This window comes from Cheilinus undulatus, linkage group 15, assembly GCF_018320785.1.
Source record: "Cheilinus undulatus linkage group 15, ASM1832078v1, whole genome shotgun sequence".
NCBI classification, from domain to species: Eukaryota; Metazoa; Chordata; class Actinopteri; order Labriformes; family Labridae; genus Cheilinus; species Cheilinus undulatus.
This window is the reverse complement of record NC_054879.1, coordinates 22,243,653-22,262,542: the sequence shown is the minus strand read 5'-3', so window position 1 is coordinate 22,262,542 and position 18,890 is coordinate 22,243,653. Positions and strand designations below refer to the sequence as shown.

Genomic DNA, 18,890 nt, shown 5'->3' with positions numbered 1-18,890 from the left:
TGACTAAACAAGGGAGAAAAGCTGTTAAAGAGGTTCAGCTTGCCTCTTAGCTCATTTCTTTACTAGACTCTTGTCTCAGTCCTAGACTCTGGTCTTTCTTCATCTGTCTAAACCTGTAGTAGGAGGTCTGTAGGACTAAGTCATCAGTAATCTTGATCACCTCCTCTCCAGGTAAATCTGTTGACCTGTGGTAGAAATCACGTTGTTGTGTAGGGCTCATAGCCAGTGGATGTAGAAATGTCCTGCTGATAACTGCAGCGCCACCAAGAGCTTTAACAGACTAACTTTACTACATTCATATTAATTCATAAACACTTGTCACTTCGTGACCCATTCCTGGTTATCATTGGGATTATGTGGCTCATGACAAACCTCAAATTTGGCTCAAATTTGACCAGAAATGTTCCAATTTGCAGCAATCAGTAATATTTAGATATTCCACAACTTTTTCTTAACTTTAAACCACTGTTTTAGAAAACATAATTTATATCTTTATGGTGGCATTGGCAGCAGTGTCGTCTCTAATACATTTATCTTCTGGCATGTATGATTTTTAACATTATTTTCTAACCTGAGTCAGACCCCAGCCCTGTTGGTTCCTCGTCCACTTCACTCTCAGAAATACATAAAATAAGCGTATTAATATGTTTATGTACTCTGTCTTCTCTTTTTGTCTCCATTGTTTCTGAGAAGCTCAAACTGTAAAGCTAACACGAACTTAGCTCCGGCTCACACGCCGCTCTCTGATTGGCTGAACACTGCCCTCAAATCCGTGCTGTTTGTCTTATCTTTACTGGGGGGGGGGATATATTTAGTGAGGGGCTTAGCTTTTGGGAGGGCAGTGCGTGGCGAGAGTGTGTGAGAGGAAGTTAGTGAGTGTGTTTCAGGAGCTGGCGTCAGTCGACGGGGGAAGAGCTTGGCGCTCTGCATGCCGATCTGTAGATGTGACAGTGTCAGGAATCTGCCCTTTAGTTTATTAAAAGCTGCTGAAACAATGGGAGGAGGTGAGCAGGAGGAGGGGAAGCTCATGGTGATGTAGAGAAGCAGAGTGGGGGGGGCGGAGATATGGCTGCCCTCCCTCTACCTGTCATATTTCCTCCTCTGTTCTGTCATGCACCTGTTTTTTGTGTACAGTGACGGCGGCTCTTTAATAGTCCCTTTCCACTCGAGCAGATGTGACCCTAAAAACAACAGTAGTAAGCTGCTGGAGAAAAAAGAAATAACTGAAGATCTGGACAATCTGTTGAGACTTCCCAGTGACTCAAATCCTTATCAATACCACTGTCAGTCTTCTCTGTTATTATAGAAATGTTATTTATTTGGCCATAGACATATCAGTTCTATTTAGGCTGATCAGCCACAGTTATTTTGCATTGCTAAAAGGTAAAAATATCCCCTTCACACAACTACATTTATTCAAGTTTTTCACTGAAACCTTAATTTCCTTTTCCTGAAGTTACATTTCAACACATCAAGATTGTTTATAAAAGTAAAAAAAGGAGACCCACAACAAAGTGCCCAGAAAACTCGGAGCAAAAGTCAAAAATGCAACCCAAAGAACTCAGAAGATCAGACACAGGTGTGACAGCAGGAGACAGGTGTTCCTAATGAGTGCCATTTAAGCAGAGGAAAAACACAAGAGCAGGATGAAAACTAGGACTTATGCATAAGAGATAAAACTAATCCAACCTTGTTGTTATACACATAGTAAAAACATATTTACCAAAGTGCTGCTGACTCAAACTTAACTAAAAACACAAAACTACACTGGATATAAAGACACCATAAAATGCATAAAAACTTAAAATCAACTAAAAAACATGTAAAACACACATTTAGAAAGAAATACAAACAAATAAAAGTGAGTATTAAGAAAATAAAAGACACACAGGAGATCACAGAACTCTCATGCTGATTCAAAATCCAAGCAATGAAAATAAAAGACGAGTATAGGTCCAAGGACCGTGTGTCACTCCACGTGAGGGGAGAGAAAGGGAGGAAGAGGAGTCCCCAAGTCTGACCTGAAAGATTTAAGCTGATAGGGTCTATGATTTCTGCGTTAACAGAATCATGGGTGGAATTGTGGAATTGGCCGATAAAAACAGAATTTAAAATTTAACGTGGAAATTGCGGAAATTGAATGAATTTGACTGAAAATGCTGTGTTTTTAGATAGAGGAATCTATATCTGAGAAATATGTTCTGGGAGATCACTAAAGTGTGGCACAACTTGTGCTTCGCTTCAGAGACTTTCACCCCGCCTCCCTAAACAATAACAGCATGTCAAAGCAGCTGCACGAAACATCACGTAGCTCACGCAGGGCAGTACAGTGCAACAGAATGGTACACCTTCAAGAAAACTCATCCGTGCTTTGAGTTATTTTACCTCACCACACCAGAGAGTCACGGGGAGAGAGAGGTGTGTCTGTGCGCGAGGCACACAGCTGAAGTCACAACTTGAGGACCTGCTCACTTCTCGAGGGCTTCAAACTCTATTCGGATGGACTCAAGATTTTATGAAGTCCCGTGGTCTGAATGATGTTACATTCATGTAAAAATTAGCTCAATAATTCCTACCATAGATACTGTAGTTCCCTTCGGTTGCTTAAGGAGCCAACACATGTCCACATTAACGTAGCAGTCTGATATGAGGCAGACGGACAGACAGCAATGTATGGAGAGACATAAGGAGAGAACCGTTACAGTCAGGAGTAGAACAATGCAGCATCAAACTTCATGCACTGTTACATTTTGTGAGAGTAAAGAAAAGTTTAGGTATCAGGTTTACTTTTAACCATTTCACTTTAATGCGACCTTCTTATTAAGTTACGATCACACAGGATTTCTTAATTTACATTATAAACATCAGTTAGGACCCAGTGTGATTATAAACGTGGATGTGTCTTAAAATGCTGGAAATATCTGACTGTTACACTGGTTATATTTATTTTATACCATGGTTATCCAAACAATGGCTCCTGGGCCAACTGTGGCCCTTTTTCAATAAATTTAAGGTTATTTCTATTTAATTAGTGAACATTTTATTCATTTACATGAACAAGACATTCTTTTTATGGTAAAATTTGTGGAAATGTTAAATGGAATTCAAAAAATTAAAATGGAAAAAATGAAATTTGGCAAAAAATAAAACGGAATTCATAGGGCCCTAGGTCAGGCAATGTTTGATATTTATGATTAAGGTTCAGGGAGGCTCTGATGCAGTGAAATAACCGCAAACCTGATTATTTAGACAAGTAATCATTTGTGACCACACTTTGCTTGTGGCAACCCCTCATGATTGTCAGAGGGGGCAAATCTGATTTGGCTGTCAGTGAAGCAACCTTTTATTCTGCTTTATTTTAACATCTAAAATTCTAACTTCTCAAAAACAACAATGAGGGTAGACCATAAAATGTAACTTTTCAAATTGTCATGCAGAATGCAATGAAAGGCATTAGAACATTAGATCAAGTAAAATTAAGGGTGCACAGTTCATGGGTATGATATTGATGCTGGCAGATATGACATTTCTGGGATTATTTACATCAGAAACAAATATCAGCCCCATGCTTTAGGCTGGACTAACAGACCTATACCAGCTGAAGTCCTTTTTGTTGTTCCTCATTGAACTTTATGTGTGTTTCAAAGGCTGAAGTTTCAGGTTTGCATTTAAACATCTGTATCAGCTAAAATAAATTTGTAAATATCACACTGGATAGATAGTTGATGGATTTGAGCTTGTTTCTTGCTTTTCTATTTTTCTGGCTTCTCATACCTTTCAACACTACAGGACACACATGTTGATTCACTTCTGTTCACTTGAAAATCATACAACGATGGGGAAGTCTGACTATCAGCATTAACTGACCTCATTCATCCACATTCATACACTGATTGTGAAGGCTGCTGAGTGTAGAGACCGTAACTGATCCCAATTAAACACATTCATACACTGATTGTGAGGGCAATGTAGAAAGGTGGTCAGCATCAGCAGATCCCATTCATACACATTCACACACTGATGGTGATGGCTGCTATGTGGAATGGCCATTAGTTTTCATACACAGTCATACATTTTAATGCAAGCACATGGGATTACACCTTTTCGATTGCTAATGGGCTGTCATTCTGTCCTCATTACTATTGTTTAAAGTCAGACTTTTATTGTTGTCTTTTTTCCCAACTGGGCTTTAATAATCTAATTTTGGTGACATTTTAGTGTTTGCTTGTGTGGGCCAAACTATATAAGAGTAGCTGTTTGTCTTCTCCTGGAAAATTTTTGGAGGCAGATATTTGATTCACTTGAAAATATTTTCAATTTTCCACTCCCGAGGGGCCCTCTACTGGCTATCCTTGGGGCTGTTCCTGAAAACATGAGTAGGAAAAAAGTATATTTATTACACATACTTCTCATAGCAGCCAAAAAAAAACAATAACCTTGAACTGGCTCAAAAGAAATCCTCCAGCCGTTGAAACATGAAAGTTATTAGTTAAAGATATTTATATCATGGAGAAAATAACTTTTAATTTAAGACTTCAAAATACAGAATTCCAAGACAGATGGTCACCTTGGCTACACTTTATGGAAGAGGTGCATACTTAGTGAGGGAGTGACTGTGCATTAAAATGTGGTTGGAGCAAATGAATTATTATTGCAGAAGCTAAGGAAGTACTGTGATGAATTAATTGTTACATCAGGAAGATTGTGTGACATGCATGAATGTTAGTCTTTTATATGTTTATGATGTTTATTGTTTTACTCTTTTGTCTGTTTTTGTTAAGAGTTTTACTTGTTTGTTGTCTTATTAATTGTTAATTTAAATATTGAGCTGTGGGGCAAACAATGGAATTATGTTACTGCTATTTTTTTCACCCAAGCCTTTTAGGTTTGGATACATATTGTATGTAATAGATTTTGTGATAATTGAATCATATCTGTAATACCTTACTTTGCCCAATAAACACATAGTTGCAAAAAAAAAAAAAAAAAGTGTAGCTGTTAATTTGATAGAAGGGCACAGTGACATGTGACTTTAGGAGCTGGGGTTTGAACCCAACTTGACCTACTTAACCACAGTTGCCCTAAAATTGACAACAATCCAGTGTTATACATCCCTAGTAAGAAGTGAATGGTGAATACTAATGAGGAAAATTTTGACTAATTAAACTGCAGTCATCAGTATCAAACTGAAGTAATGAGTATTTGTACACCCTAGAAATAAAGCAGTTATGAAGAGCCAACATTTAGAGATACTATTGAGGATTTCTATCATTTAAAAATACAATAAAACATTTAGAAACCAGTCTTAACTGTTCTCAGACTATTTAAAAAGGACCGATGCTGACATCTAGGATGGCTATAAGGCTCTTAGCTACAGGACTATGCAGGCCGTGTACACTGTGTGTGGTTAGAGACAAAAACCCATCATGGAGAGAGGCAGATATTTATAAATGCCTCCTGCTGCTCAGAACAAAAGAGGTTTACTCAACTGAGAAATTATTTTCTACACAACATATGGCTGAAACAGTGTGGAAGCTTCATGGAGTCACTGGATTTGAATAGTATTGTTGCACTTTTAATCCTGAACTAGAATGTTTCTAGGATTTTATTGGTACCAAATTAATAAAGTTTATTATTATAAAGATAATGTTTAATCCTATATCTTTTTCTGAAATACAATAATATAAAAACATACATTTCCCAGCCTACATCAAAGTCTACTTCTTGGTTAGATGTATTTTTTACGTACAAAGATTATCATCTTTGCCTTGCTGCAGCTCAGTCTCTGTCACCTTTTATCCAGGATGTGAAAGACACCAGTGCCAGTCAGGTTTGCATAAACCTGAGCTCACGTTTATTAACGTCCTCTTCAAAACAGCTGTCCCAGTATCGGGGATCTAATAAAGTAAATTAGACTTTAGACTATTTAGACTATTTAGACTATTAGACTATTTATTTGAATCTTTTGCTAACTGCCGCTAATAAAGCAGTCTGTTTTAACACCATGACAACAAACAAAAACTTGTCAGACCACTGTCTCATTACTTCTGTCATGTTCCAACATTTTTTTCACAACAGCATGTACTTCAGATTTGTCAGCAGCTTACACTGGTGCATGTTACAGATTTGCTGATTGGTCGATGCCTCAGGATGACCATGGACTAATGCTAATGTTAGACGGATGCATTGGTGCATCGTAACTTTCATGTTATTGTGATCTTAAATGGTGCACTTTTCTTTAATTGTGTAGGGATGTATTTTATTAATTTGGTTTGAGTTATAAATTGCTGTCCTCTGGATGTTGGTGGGGGTTTTTTATGGTTCATGTTTTTATGTTCTCTTTACTAGACAAATCCCCTAAAAGCGTGGTGAAAGTTTCATTTATTCGGGCGGCTATCATCATTAGTTTTCTCCTTTACAGTATGTTTTTACTGAGCTATGATTTGGTTGACAGATCTGTTGGTTCGGTTCAGGACATAAAAATGTCACATTTATTCTAAATCCTTAAAGTGATGAGAGCTCATCAGTGGCCTCATATTCTGGTGTGTATTGTTTGCATGCTTCACAGTTTCTGCGGTCTGTTGAGGGGTTTGGGGCATCATGGTGGCCACAGTTCTGTTGGTAAACCTGTTCCTTTTGATGGTCTCTGTCTTGGCTGTGATGCTTGAAACGAACCTTAATGGTGTACCCATTCTCGGCCCAGTTCTACTCCTCTGTCCTCCAGTGGCCTGCACTTACAGAGCTTTAAACCCAACCAGCCTGAGCATGGAGACGTTTACAAGACGTGGGGTCTCACAGTCAGAGAACCACACAGTAACTTTCTCATCCTGTGTCTTATTCTGGGACTTTTTGGTCTGATCAGCGCTCTAAAGTTTAAAATGACTGTCTGAGTCTCTGTTCTCATTGTGGCCTATTAGAGAGAAATCTTAATATCTGCTCTCCTTAAGCTCAGAATCAATGTCTCATAACTCCCAGAGTCCTAAACCCTAAACAGAGGGATGCTGGTATGTAAGGAGGGATTATTTTGTGGTTTTGTGGTCTGGCTCTGAGTCTTCTGAACCCTGCAGACTCTCGGCCTTTCTTTCTGCCCCTCGGCGCTGCAGCTCGAGCTGAATCTACAAAATGTGATTTTCCCTCGGACATGTGATATGTGTTTTATGAAGCAGTAAATGTAGATGTAGAGATATGTGTGGAGTTGGATGTAACGCGTGCTGCTTAATAATTTCATCCACCTGTGGGCCTGCAGCTTTTTGCTCTAATTAGTTTTTAAGTACCGGGAATTCCACATTGATCACTTACAGAGGAAAAGTAAATACTTTAGATTTTTGACTTGTTCTGCCAAATTGGAAGAAAAAACAGCCGATTCATGGGGCGTAGGAGCTGATGGAGACGTGCTCATTACACTGGAGAACAGAGGGAGTGGGTTTTTAACCTAAGGAGAAGTTTGTGAGGCAATAAGCGCTCTGATTAATCAAAGTGTAGAGGTTTAATCAATATAAAAACAGAGGGATTTGAAAATATTTTTGGACTTGTTATGCAGACACAGTCTGTCAGAATTTCCATTTTTAATAAAAACACATTTTGAAACTGTACAATCTTCATGAACTTTGATGATAAATGGATTATGCAAGTGCCAAAGCTTTCATTGAAAGACATCCATTTCATAAGAGAGACAGTTAGATGAGGCAAACTCGTGCAAACTGTCTAAATCACAGATCACAAATCAAGTACCTTGATAATATTTGAGGATTAAAACCATTTAAGACAGTGTGTAGAAGTTTATCTGCAGTTTTTGATAATTGAAAGCAAGAAATATTAGGGATGCACAGTGTATTGTAATGGTGCCTTTAAACTATTGGCTGATAGTGCAACTATTTTCTAAAATGTTGAATTTAGATGACAAGATAAATAACAAAAATCAGTCTGACTAATTCATCTCTACTCCTTAAACATATCCCAGTCTCTGTTTGACGATCGTTCAAAGTCTGATCAAAAACTTCAGGAACTGAACTTTAACCACAGACAACACTGGTATTTTTGATTAATGGTGCTCTTTATATTTTTTTGTACTTTTATTATGAATCATGCCGATGCATGTTCTGAGTTCTTATTAAAAACATCAGCTCTCTTTCACACAGCTGTCCACTAAGCCTTTGCATTTGTTAACCATGAAAGCGTGTTACCATACCAAACCTGTCAGAACTCTACCCATCATTGCTTTTCTCATATTTGCAGCATTTTCTCACATCTCTCTGTTTTCCAAGTTTGGCACACATCGGCAACTGTCATCATTGCATATCACATTTTTTGCAGATGGGCCAATGACCGTTAACAGGACAAACATCGGCCTATGCTGATGTTCCACCGGTGCATCATTAATCAGTTACTGAAGCCAGTAGGAGACTGGTAGAAATCAAACATGGACATCATGTTTGTTCTCCTCAAATGTCCAAATATGCATCATTCTCTGCATCAGACTCTCTCTCGTCTTCTACACGTTTATGCTGTTTGACTTAAAGGTCAAAGCCCATTAAGGAAGGGGAGTATCTAAGACAACTCGGCTAACTCAGGTCCAACTGGGATGTGTACATGCTAAAGGAAATCAACCGCCTAGGTGTGATAGACCAACCCTGTTCAGACTGAGGTATACAAACATTTGTTAATATATTTTAAAAGTTCCCTTTCAGTTAAACTAACTAACATAATGAAAACAGACTCAGTGATGTAAAAGTCACTTTGTTAGACCTCATAAAGTTCCTCAGAGTTATAAAGTATTCCTATTATAATATATCTGAACATATAAGGATAAATAGAGAGAAAGAACCGATGGCCTTGCCTTCCAGACGTTTAAATCGCTGCCAAATGGAAAGTTTGACTTTCTCAGAGCTGTATTGGATGGGGCTCAGCCTGGCAGCAGTCTTTCCTTGATAAGTAAAGTTGTTTACTTGAATTGGGCTGAAACTTCACGGATAATTCAGAATGATCGACTTTTACTTAGCGGAGCTCTGCTGCCAACATACCTCATCATTCTTCATTTTCTAATGAAACCAGTGAGCACTCAAGGTGACAGCCAGAGTTTTGATCCAATATCCTCCAGAACAGAACCACTTTAGATCGAAATGAAGATGCTCAGCAGACAGGTACGAAGGATGGATCTGTCTGGTGGATGAAGGACGAAGTCATGGGAGCAGAAACGTTGAGGAGGTTATGGGAGGATAGCAATGGCGGAACGTAAATTAGATTTGTTTTATTGCGATTTTATCAGAAGTTTAAGTGGATGATGGAAGGGTTTCCAAACAATAGATCCAGGAAAGACTGCTGTGGTTTCGGTTTGTCCATCATTAGGCTTGGATGACATGGATGTTAGGTGATGGACAGGATCCAGCTGCTGTTCGAGAACACCCAGACCTCCAAAAAGCCCAAGTCCAGGTCCACATCGCCCTTATTCAGCCTGAAACCTCCCAAACTTGTTTACTTTTCCTACAGACGTGCAGCGAGGCAGCCAGGCATCACCCTGCTGGCTAAACACTCCCAGAGCTGTAATGAACTCACTCACTCAGATGGTATCTCCATTTAATATCCCAGAAGCCCCTGTTATCTGAGCCAGCTGCCAATCGCAGCGATGTATTGATGCTGGCTTCAAAGCCTGGCCGTGAGTCATCAGAGGAGGCTAATTAAGATGTGTAGTCACCTTGTAGTGAGGAATGTCCTTGTTTGCATAAGACTTTGCTTAGAGTCTGGCTGCCGTCGTCGCCTGCATAACAAGCAGATAATAATCAATAGAAATCATCTCTCTACTGAACATAAAGAGGTTTCTACTGGCAGAGCGTCTGGCCAGCTCAGATAATAGTTCATCAGACGGACGGAGGCTGGCTGCAGAACAGACTGACAGCATTTGGCTCGTCCTCGTGTTTACAAGGTGGATCATCTGTGTCGCTGTGTTGTTCTGCTCCGCTGGAAACCCCAAGGACTAAAGTCTGTTCAACAAAAACACATGGAAAAGAGTCTGTGAGAAAGAAAGGCTTCTCTGTCACCACGAGGACTCTGACAGATTTGATGTTCTGTAGACCTGCTTCATTTTTTGGAGTTAACTGCACAACAAAACCTTAGATTTACCTGCCACTGTGGCTGCTGGTGTGTGCTGTCATTATTCAAGTTATCAGCTATTTAATAAAAGAGAGTTTGTGCATAAGGAGTCCATTCTGTTGCTCACTTTAAAACACATTTTTAACCAGACTGTTCTGTACTTGGCCGTGCAAACATTAGCTGTGCTGTGAGGGCACTGTACAATCATAGAGTTTTTCCTGCATTATGAGTGTCAGATGTGCTAGAATTTGATAGTTTGTGTATGATTTTTGCAGTCACAAACTAAAATTCAGGCTTTGTTTGAGTACTTTTGACTACAAACAAGTAGGACATTGATTCAAACACATTCAAACCACCAGCCACCTGTAAACATCTGACAGTAGCTCTGCCACAGAGAGGAGGACGCAGGGTTTTTGGTCCATGATTGCATTGTTTCTTATACCATCAGTAGGAACAAGCAGGAGAAAAGGGTTTAAAGTTATGCCGTTTACTGTAATAAAATCACCCTGTTGGGTTAGGTTACTTTTTCATCTGTCTCAGTGGCTGCTAAGTTGAGCAAATGAACCTGACACTGCTTGAAAATATCTACATTTTCCTGATGGTGGGTGCGAATTTCCCACCCTGGACTGAACAAACCTCAGATTAAGAATCTCATTGACAAAAGTGCTCTGGTCATGACAGGCTGCACATTTAAAAGACATTAAGCATAAAAACGCTACAAACAGATCAACCAACTCCTGAGTCATCAGTCTAAACATCTACAACCTGATACAGCTTCCTCCAACGCCTTTAATCTACTTTTAAAACAATTTACGGAGACCAGACCCGCCAGACAGCGATTTCCTGCAGAAGGTTATCAAAACTCCTTTCACCCATTTCAAGGCAGACATTGGGCAGACATAGCAAAAGTAAAACTTGTGACTGAGTCACAGAGCAAAGACTGTAGCTTCCAGCACTTTTCACATGAATAAAATCATACAAGTATGATGGAAACAGGTTTGATATAGCCTTATGAATAAGGCTATATCAATGCTTAGGCTTATGTAGGGGCAAAGGAGGCCGACCAACTCAATAATACAGAATACAATCATGAGTTAAGGGCTAAAATTTCATTATTAACCTCAGCAACCCTTGGTATCTAAAGATTTAAGGCATTTAGAGGATGCATGCATATATAAAATTTAGCTCAATATGAACCTTAAAAGACAGTGACTCATCAGTCAAAAATCCAAGGAGAAAGACTCAATCACATCACCCAGATACGCAGTAACAGGAGGCAGGTCCAGAGTTTTTTTTCTTTGAGTTCGAAAACGTCATGAACATCACAACTTTGGTGAATAGATAACTCTGACTTTTGGAGCCCTGTGGTGTGTGAATCATTTTTCCTTTCACCTCTTTCAGCTCAGCTCCTGTCCACTTTGGTTTGGATGTGCATGTTAAGACTTTCTTGCAAGCAGTTGGACTTTCTCATCCATTTTGCCAGCAGTTTGTTTTAATCTGAAGCATCTGCCTCTGCTGCCACCTGTTGGCTTTGTTGTTTGCATTTGTGGCCATTCCGATTCAATAACGTGCTGATAAGCATATCAGCAAGGAGCATGTGATACTGTATTTCCACTTTAATATTTTAAGTATAGGCCTGTTATTTATCAGTATTGTTAACAGTATTAACTTGATTAAGTTTTGAAGTATCAGCATATTGGATAACAGCATATATCTAATGCCATTTATACCAAATTTCCTGGTAGGTAATGGTCATTAGAAACACTGTATTGACACAGCACTGATCTATCCTTGGCTATTTATTTGACCATTTAATATCAGTCATTTGCGTGTTTAACCATCCAACAACATGTACCAGCTCAGCTGTTTGTTCACAATTTGTCAGATTTCCTTTGTCTCGGTTCTCCACCAACTGCTGGAAAAACTGTAGAGCTTTAGCTGTAAATTACTGCACTTTTAGAAAAAGTTAATCCTTGTTTTGTCTTGACAGCAAGTGAAGAGCAGAAAGGGGTTTCAGAGTTATTTCTTCTAGAGTTTGCTGCTTGCTGCATCTTTAAACAATGATATCAGGGTACCGCGAGTAGTTGGAAAAAGTCTTGGATTGATTGAACTTTAAGAAAATCCTTGCAGTATTGGCTGTTTAATTTGGCTCGTTTTATAGCGGGTCCATTCACAAAATGTTCTTTCAATTATTTTGGATTTTAATGAGCTCACATACTCCAAATTAAAACTGTGCATGGTGTACTTCACTGAAACCTGGGGCTGATTAGTTTTACTCCATTAAAGGATACAGGTTGTTTTTAGTTGCTTGGAGTTTAATGAAGCTGCCATGTACACTCTGCTGCATGAGCTGTAAATACTAAGAACTTGGAGGAAACGTTTACATGATGCAAGAGGAATCTGGGGCATGAGTTGGTGTATGACATCAGATTTTAGTTCAGTATCTGCACACAGCTTTGACCAGCCATGCACACCTCAATTAAAACAAACAAGGGTGAATTTGTTTGAATTTCTGCAGCTTTAACCTCACTAGGACTTGTTCAACTTCATCCTCTCTTCATGCATGTTTTTTTCCTGTATATTAGCCTTTCAAATAACCCTGCATCCCTTGATTTAAGTGTAATACCCAGCATGCATTCATTAGTGAGGCTGATTCTGATCTTAGCTGCAGACATGGAGATACCAGTCATTTAAAACCTGGTCCAGGTATGGCTGGCAGGACTGGAGCTGATGGTGGTCTCTGGCTGTATTAGACCGCCTGCAGCTCTGAGAACTCTGCATCGTCTGCTATGTAAACCCTGCAGCTAATGCTCGACGGGCCTACAAAACATCTCAGGGAGTATTTATTTAAAGAGGCCAAATGATACTTGTGTTTCTCTCTGGAGGAATGTTAAGGTTAAATGATTCTCCTCAGAAAGAAAAACACCGGGGCTGGATTGGGCTGGGGGGTTTGGGAGCTTTAAAGGGAGCTTGTTACTCTGAGATTTCAGTTTTGATTTGGAAATCAGTGCAGAGACATACAGAGATGAAAATAGAGGCCAGGGGGGAAATTTGACTGGATAGAGGAGGATTTATTTACTCTGATTTCTTTTGGAGACCTGAGTTGATCATTAGAGAAAGTTCTCTAATTGAATGGAGCCAGAGAGGAGCTAAATGTTGTCAGGCTTAGAACAGGTGCTTGAAATCCTTGAAAAGTGTTGATGTGTTTTCAAGGTATGACAAGTGATTGGGCTTTGGATAAAGTGCATGAGAGTGCTTCAGATTGTAATTGTGTGCTGCTCAAGATGAAAATACCTTAGTAGTTAGCTTGTTTGAGAAAATAAGTCAAGGGTATTTCACATAAAATTATCCATAAAAGGATGCTTTACAAAAACACATTTTCTCTTCAGAAGAGTATCAGGCAGTAAGCTGGAAAACTTGAATAATCAGTCATCATTTTTTCAAGGATCATCACATTTATACTCTTATGAAATTTTATTGGACAATATTTGGACAGAAGTTTTATATTGGCTTAGTTTTGTCTCCTTTTAATGTGCCATCTATATACTGCTATTACAAACAGTTTTGGCCATTTATAGTTAATGATACACCAGTGCATTAGCCAATGGTAGCTCTGTGAATGCTTGTGTGTCAAACGTGGAAAATAAGCAGATCTAAACTGCATACTGTTGTGAGAGTACTGAAACATGACAACAGTAATGAGACCTTCTTGGATGTGGCTGCAATTTGCTGGAAAATAGGGGGACACTAAACATTCTCTCGTTGCCTACTCACGCTTAAAGGTTGTGCAGGTTCAGTCAGATGTCTGGGTTAAGATGTCTCAATCCAGTGCAATAGTACGTTAAACATGATGATAAGGCTCTTGGAAACAACAATACACATTCACCTCCGTTTACAATCTCCCTGCAACTTTAACAGCACATCAGTTGGTTTGAAAACTTAATCACTCTTCTTTCTGTTTAAACAGCTAAGAAGAGAAGACAGCTCACTGGAGTCATCAGCTGCTGACATGATCCCCTCAGTAAGAGCTCTAAAACATCTAACGCACAGAGTCAGCTATTGATCACGGTGTTAAAATAACAAAGACCACTTTATTAGAGGCTGTTAGCAAAAGATTCAGACAAACAGCTTAATGCTGAGGTTGATTTGAGAAACTCAATAGTGATTTATTTCAGGCTAACAAAGCTAGAAGCAGTTATTGTCAAAAAACTATCTTTCATTGTAAGTTGAGTTTAAATAAAAAGTAGTATTATTGATTTCTATAGTTGAAACAGTCTCCTCTGAAGTGATGAAGAATAGAATTAAACTGTTCTTCAATAGTAAGAATTAATTTTAGTCCCTGAACTAGATGTAAAAGTAGACAATCACAAAAATCAATCAACAGTGAAAAAACATCAGCATCGGCCCTGATTTTAAGCCCTCCAAAGAAGTCCTTAAAAAGTCAAGCTGGGACCAAATAAAGAGATGCTTGGAAGCCAAATGACCCCTGACAATCTGACTGCAGACATTAAAACAAAAATGTAAGAAAGTAAACTGGCTCTCAAATGGGAGTCAGCTCCTGCCTGACTCTACTCTGAGTATTTGGGTTAAAATGATCAATGTTCTCGAGTTACACTCAAACATGCATCTTTGAGTGAAATCTACATATTTTGAAGAAGGTAATTTAATTAAAAGAAATGATGACTTGACCTACAGATTAAACTATTTAAATATCTTTAATAATTTTTGTGTTTCAATTATATATTTGAGTATACACTATGAAAAGTTCTCAGTTTTAAGAACAAAAATGTTAGACAGTTCTACTCAATATTAATAGTGACTTGACTATTCTACTCAAAAAAATTGAGTTAGTGGGGAGGAAGTGAGTGAGTGATGTAGTTCTCCAATGGTTCTGATTCAAACAGTGCAGTTTCTGCAAGAACAGCTACTCTCAGTCTGACCAGACTGAGCACGACAACAAGACTGCAAAGTACTTTTAAAGAATATAATATTTTTACACACACAGCAGTTACAGAAGCAACAGCTAAGCACACTGTAGACCGACCAGCTGGAGGTTGTTAAAAAAAAAAAAAAGACTGTTTTTACCTAAAAATCCAAAATAGCTATTTCAGCTGTATTTTTCTGAGTTGTTGAACACATTTTTAGTTTTAGGTAAACAGCACCTCAGTCATTGTAATTATTTTTTTTTGTCCCAGAATGCCATCAGTCACATTTACACCATGAGTGATTACACTAACTCAGGGAGATAAGTTCTGCCTGTAGGGGGCAGGTACAAAATACAGTGAATGTAAACTAAAAATGATGGAAGTGAACTTAATTGTTCAAAGTGCACTTTACACTAATTGTGGTTAGAAGCCACATAAGTCAGACTACATTGGGAGGCAGTGATGTTCAAGATTAAAGTATGTGATAGAAAAAAGGGATAATTGCAGTTAATGTAAAACACATAGCTTTATGAAAAGTACCCAACATAAACCTACAAGTAATAATTACTTAAAAATTTGATTTCTACCACCTAAAAAACTTTGGTGTGATCAGTTTCAAGAAATTTTTAGCAGTGTGTACCTATTTTCTTGTGGTTCCTCTTTATTTTTCCTGTGTGGTTTACAAAATATTTTGAGTACATTCACTTTATGTAGAAATAATTGAAACTATAAGTTAGATTTAATCATTTTTGATGATTTGTTTTACTCAATTCAAAGGCTTTGAAATCTACTAAATATTTTTGAGTGTATTTTTTTTTCATTGATTTTATTAAGTAAAGAGCAGAAATATTTTTTAGACTGTACAAGGGATCACTATCAATATTCTCATGTTATAAGCATGCCATTAAGATATGATTACAGTCCTTAATTTTACACAACTTCTCTGATTCTAACGCAGGCCATTTATTTCCTGTGTTCCTCTGAACTTTAAAGGGCTCATATTATGCAAAAATCACTTTTTAAGGCTTTTCTAACAAAAATATGCCCCCCACCCCCCACCTTTCAGAAAATGTGTGTTGAAAGAAGCCGTTCTCAGATTTTCCCCTCACAATGTCATGGGGGAAGTTAGCCCCACCCCCAGGTTTGGTTGTCCCTCCCAACTTGGAAGAAAGTTCCACCCTCCTCTCCTAATCAGTAACATTTAAAGCCACAGACATAGAAACGGCTCATTCTGCGCAGGGCTGAAAACAGAGGGGGTTTTAGACATGCGAACATCCAATACTAGAGTGTTTTTTCAGCAACAGACTTCACAGGCATGTTTTAGGGACCTCTGAGACCAGTATAAACTTGTCTTAAAACAGTAAAATATGTGACCTTTAATATAATTTTTGATTAAAGTGTCTAATAAAAATCAAGAAAAAGGGCTACTTCAATATAAAACTAATCCACCACCTGCAATGTCTGCATAATGTTCACGTTGTAAAAATATTTAAACTGCATTACTGTCACGTTTTGTCCTTAGATGTTTACTGTAAATAACTCATAAATCAAATGGGATAAACAGAAAAGTTTACCACCTTACAGTCTACAGCTGCTGTCTTTCTGACTTCTGATTACTTTATAAATTGCAAAAAAAATTCATGATTGGAATTTTCTGATGTTTTCTCTTACCTCTTCTCTCTGCTTTGAACAGTAGGTCTGTTTGCGGCTGTAGCCTCTAATTTTTATTTATAAAACTTGTTCTGTGCCCATCTATTGTCACAAATTTCATCTGTATTTCTCTAAAAGTGGCACGTCTCACGTCTGGTCAAAATTTGATTTCACATGGTCAGCAAAGTTTCATAACAGAAACTTTGATGAAATCATACTTTAGTTAATGAGCTGTATTCCTCAGCCCTGGAGGAGACCATACTGCTTACACCCCTTTCTCATAACTTCAAGTGTGAAGGCCCTGCAAGAGGACTGTTTCTGCTGAAAATGGCATACAGCATATTAATTCATCAAAAATACAAATCCATGGGCCAACGCTGGCCACCAGCAGTGGTTATGTTCATACAGTTTGGCTAATTTGAAGTCACCTCATAGGTAGCTTGTGAATGCAGCAATTTAGCTGGTTACCAGGGCTCTAAACATACTACTGTCTTCAAATAACAGTAAACAATCTAGTTAATCATGTTAGCTTAACAATAATTAGCAACAAAATGTAACTCTTACCTTGTAAAACTTTGTCCATGAATGTAACTTAACAGCAGGTCCTCCAATGGCTCTCAGTGCAGACTTGTTCAAACTAGTATTGCCATGTTCCTGTAAAAAGTACCCACAATGCACCAGAAAGGGCAGGGAGACTGTAGTGTTTTGAAAAACTGAGTAGATGAGAAAAGATAACAAGAAAAATCTTGTTGTGTTGATGAATTTAATATGATTAGTTTGTATTACATGAATTATTCTCGTTAAGAAAAAAAGATGAAATTTCTTGTGTTTCGAACGAATGAAAGTTGATTTATAACTAGACATTTTTGTAAAGCAATCAACTTGAATTTGTATTGTTAATATCACAGATTTATTTCAGTAAAATGTACTTTCACTCAGAATCATTTTTCTCTGTGTATTTAGCTGCTCCTGGCTGAGTCAAGGCCTGCCTGATCTGGACACATAAATATCAAACGTCTGATGTTTTAATGGTTTCAGATCAGGCTGCCTTAAATAAAAGGCCTCTAATGGCCAATTAGAGTGAGCAGACAGGAGGCATCGACCTATTGTTGCCTACTTTCCAAACATGGCAGCAAACGAAAACACAAGCAACTGCCATGACATGAATATGCTGCACCTATACCACCTCCTCAGCCAGGATTATAACATGCATCGCTTTGAATCAATGGAGAATAAAATGTCTGGTGCTGCAGCTCCATACAGCAGGTAATGCTGTGCAATTTTTTTGCCCTCCAGGCTTCTGTTTGGTCACAGGAAGCTATGAAACGTCTGCAAGAAGCTGCAGAAAAATGCTGAAACAACAGCATGTATGGCTTAGACACTGAATTTCAATAGGTTCCTTATAGGAAGGTACTAGAGGGAGTCTCTTCGTCATGTGCAGATGGTAACCATCTGTAAATTTAAAGAAGCTCAGAGAATATCCCTGCATGGGTGGCCCATCCAGGTATTGCAAATATGTAAAGAAAAAAAAATCTCTGCTCTATATACAAACTTCTGAATGAATTCATAATAAGAAGTGCTGCAAACAAATCAGTGAGTCAGAGTTCCTGAGAAAAACCTCTGCATATTGATTCAATTTCTAACAAGTCAGCACAAAGTTCTGCTAATTCATTCTTTCCTGCAAATACATAAGATTGTCAGCACATCTTTTACTTTTTAAACTGACTCATCAGGATAAAAATCCCAGATTCATTCATGCAATGTTTAAGCCAATCATGTTTTTAAAGAAAGTGCTTTACAGAAACTGACATTTACAGAGTGAATAAGCGTATGTGAATAAATCTCTAAAGACTAACATTAATAACAATATAAAATAAGTCTTGAACCTTGAACCTCCTTTCCCGCTCCTCGACCCTTCATATAAACACACCTCGCTTTAATTCACAACACATTGGCTGTTAGCGGAGCCGCTCCTTGCTCTGCTAACACGCAGCTCATTACAAGGAGGACGATAAAACCACAGAGCTGGAAACAGAAAAAACAACATAAAAACAGGAGAGCCAGAGCAGCGGGACGGGCAGAGGGTTCAGACTCGTGTTGTTGGGAGAGCGATTTGTTTTAATGAAAAAGTCGTTTGGGCTCGGCTGCAGGCTGTTTGTGCACGGCTTAAGTTTCTGCTCTGTAATAAAAGCACCGCCATGGGGGTGTGTGGTAGAGAGTGTGTTGAAG

The 18,890-nt window shown here is 38.4% G+C and overlaps 1 protein-coding gene across 1 annotated transcript in view; it reads left to right on the top strand.

Moving 5' to 3' along the window:
• The window catches only part of LOC121522881 (norrin cystine knot growth factor NDP), a 46,081-nt gene that overhangs the window by 11,031 nt on the left and 16,160 nt on the right, over positions 1-18,890 (top strand). Inside the window, exon 2 of the mRNA XM_041807558.1 lies at positions 14,054-14,107. The gene's annotated coding sequence lies outside the window, so the exon portion shown is untranslated. The remainder of the gene's footprint in view (positions 1-14,053; positions 14,108-18,890) is intronic.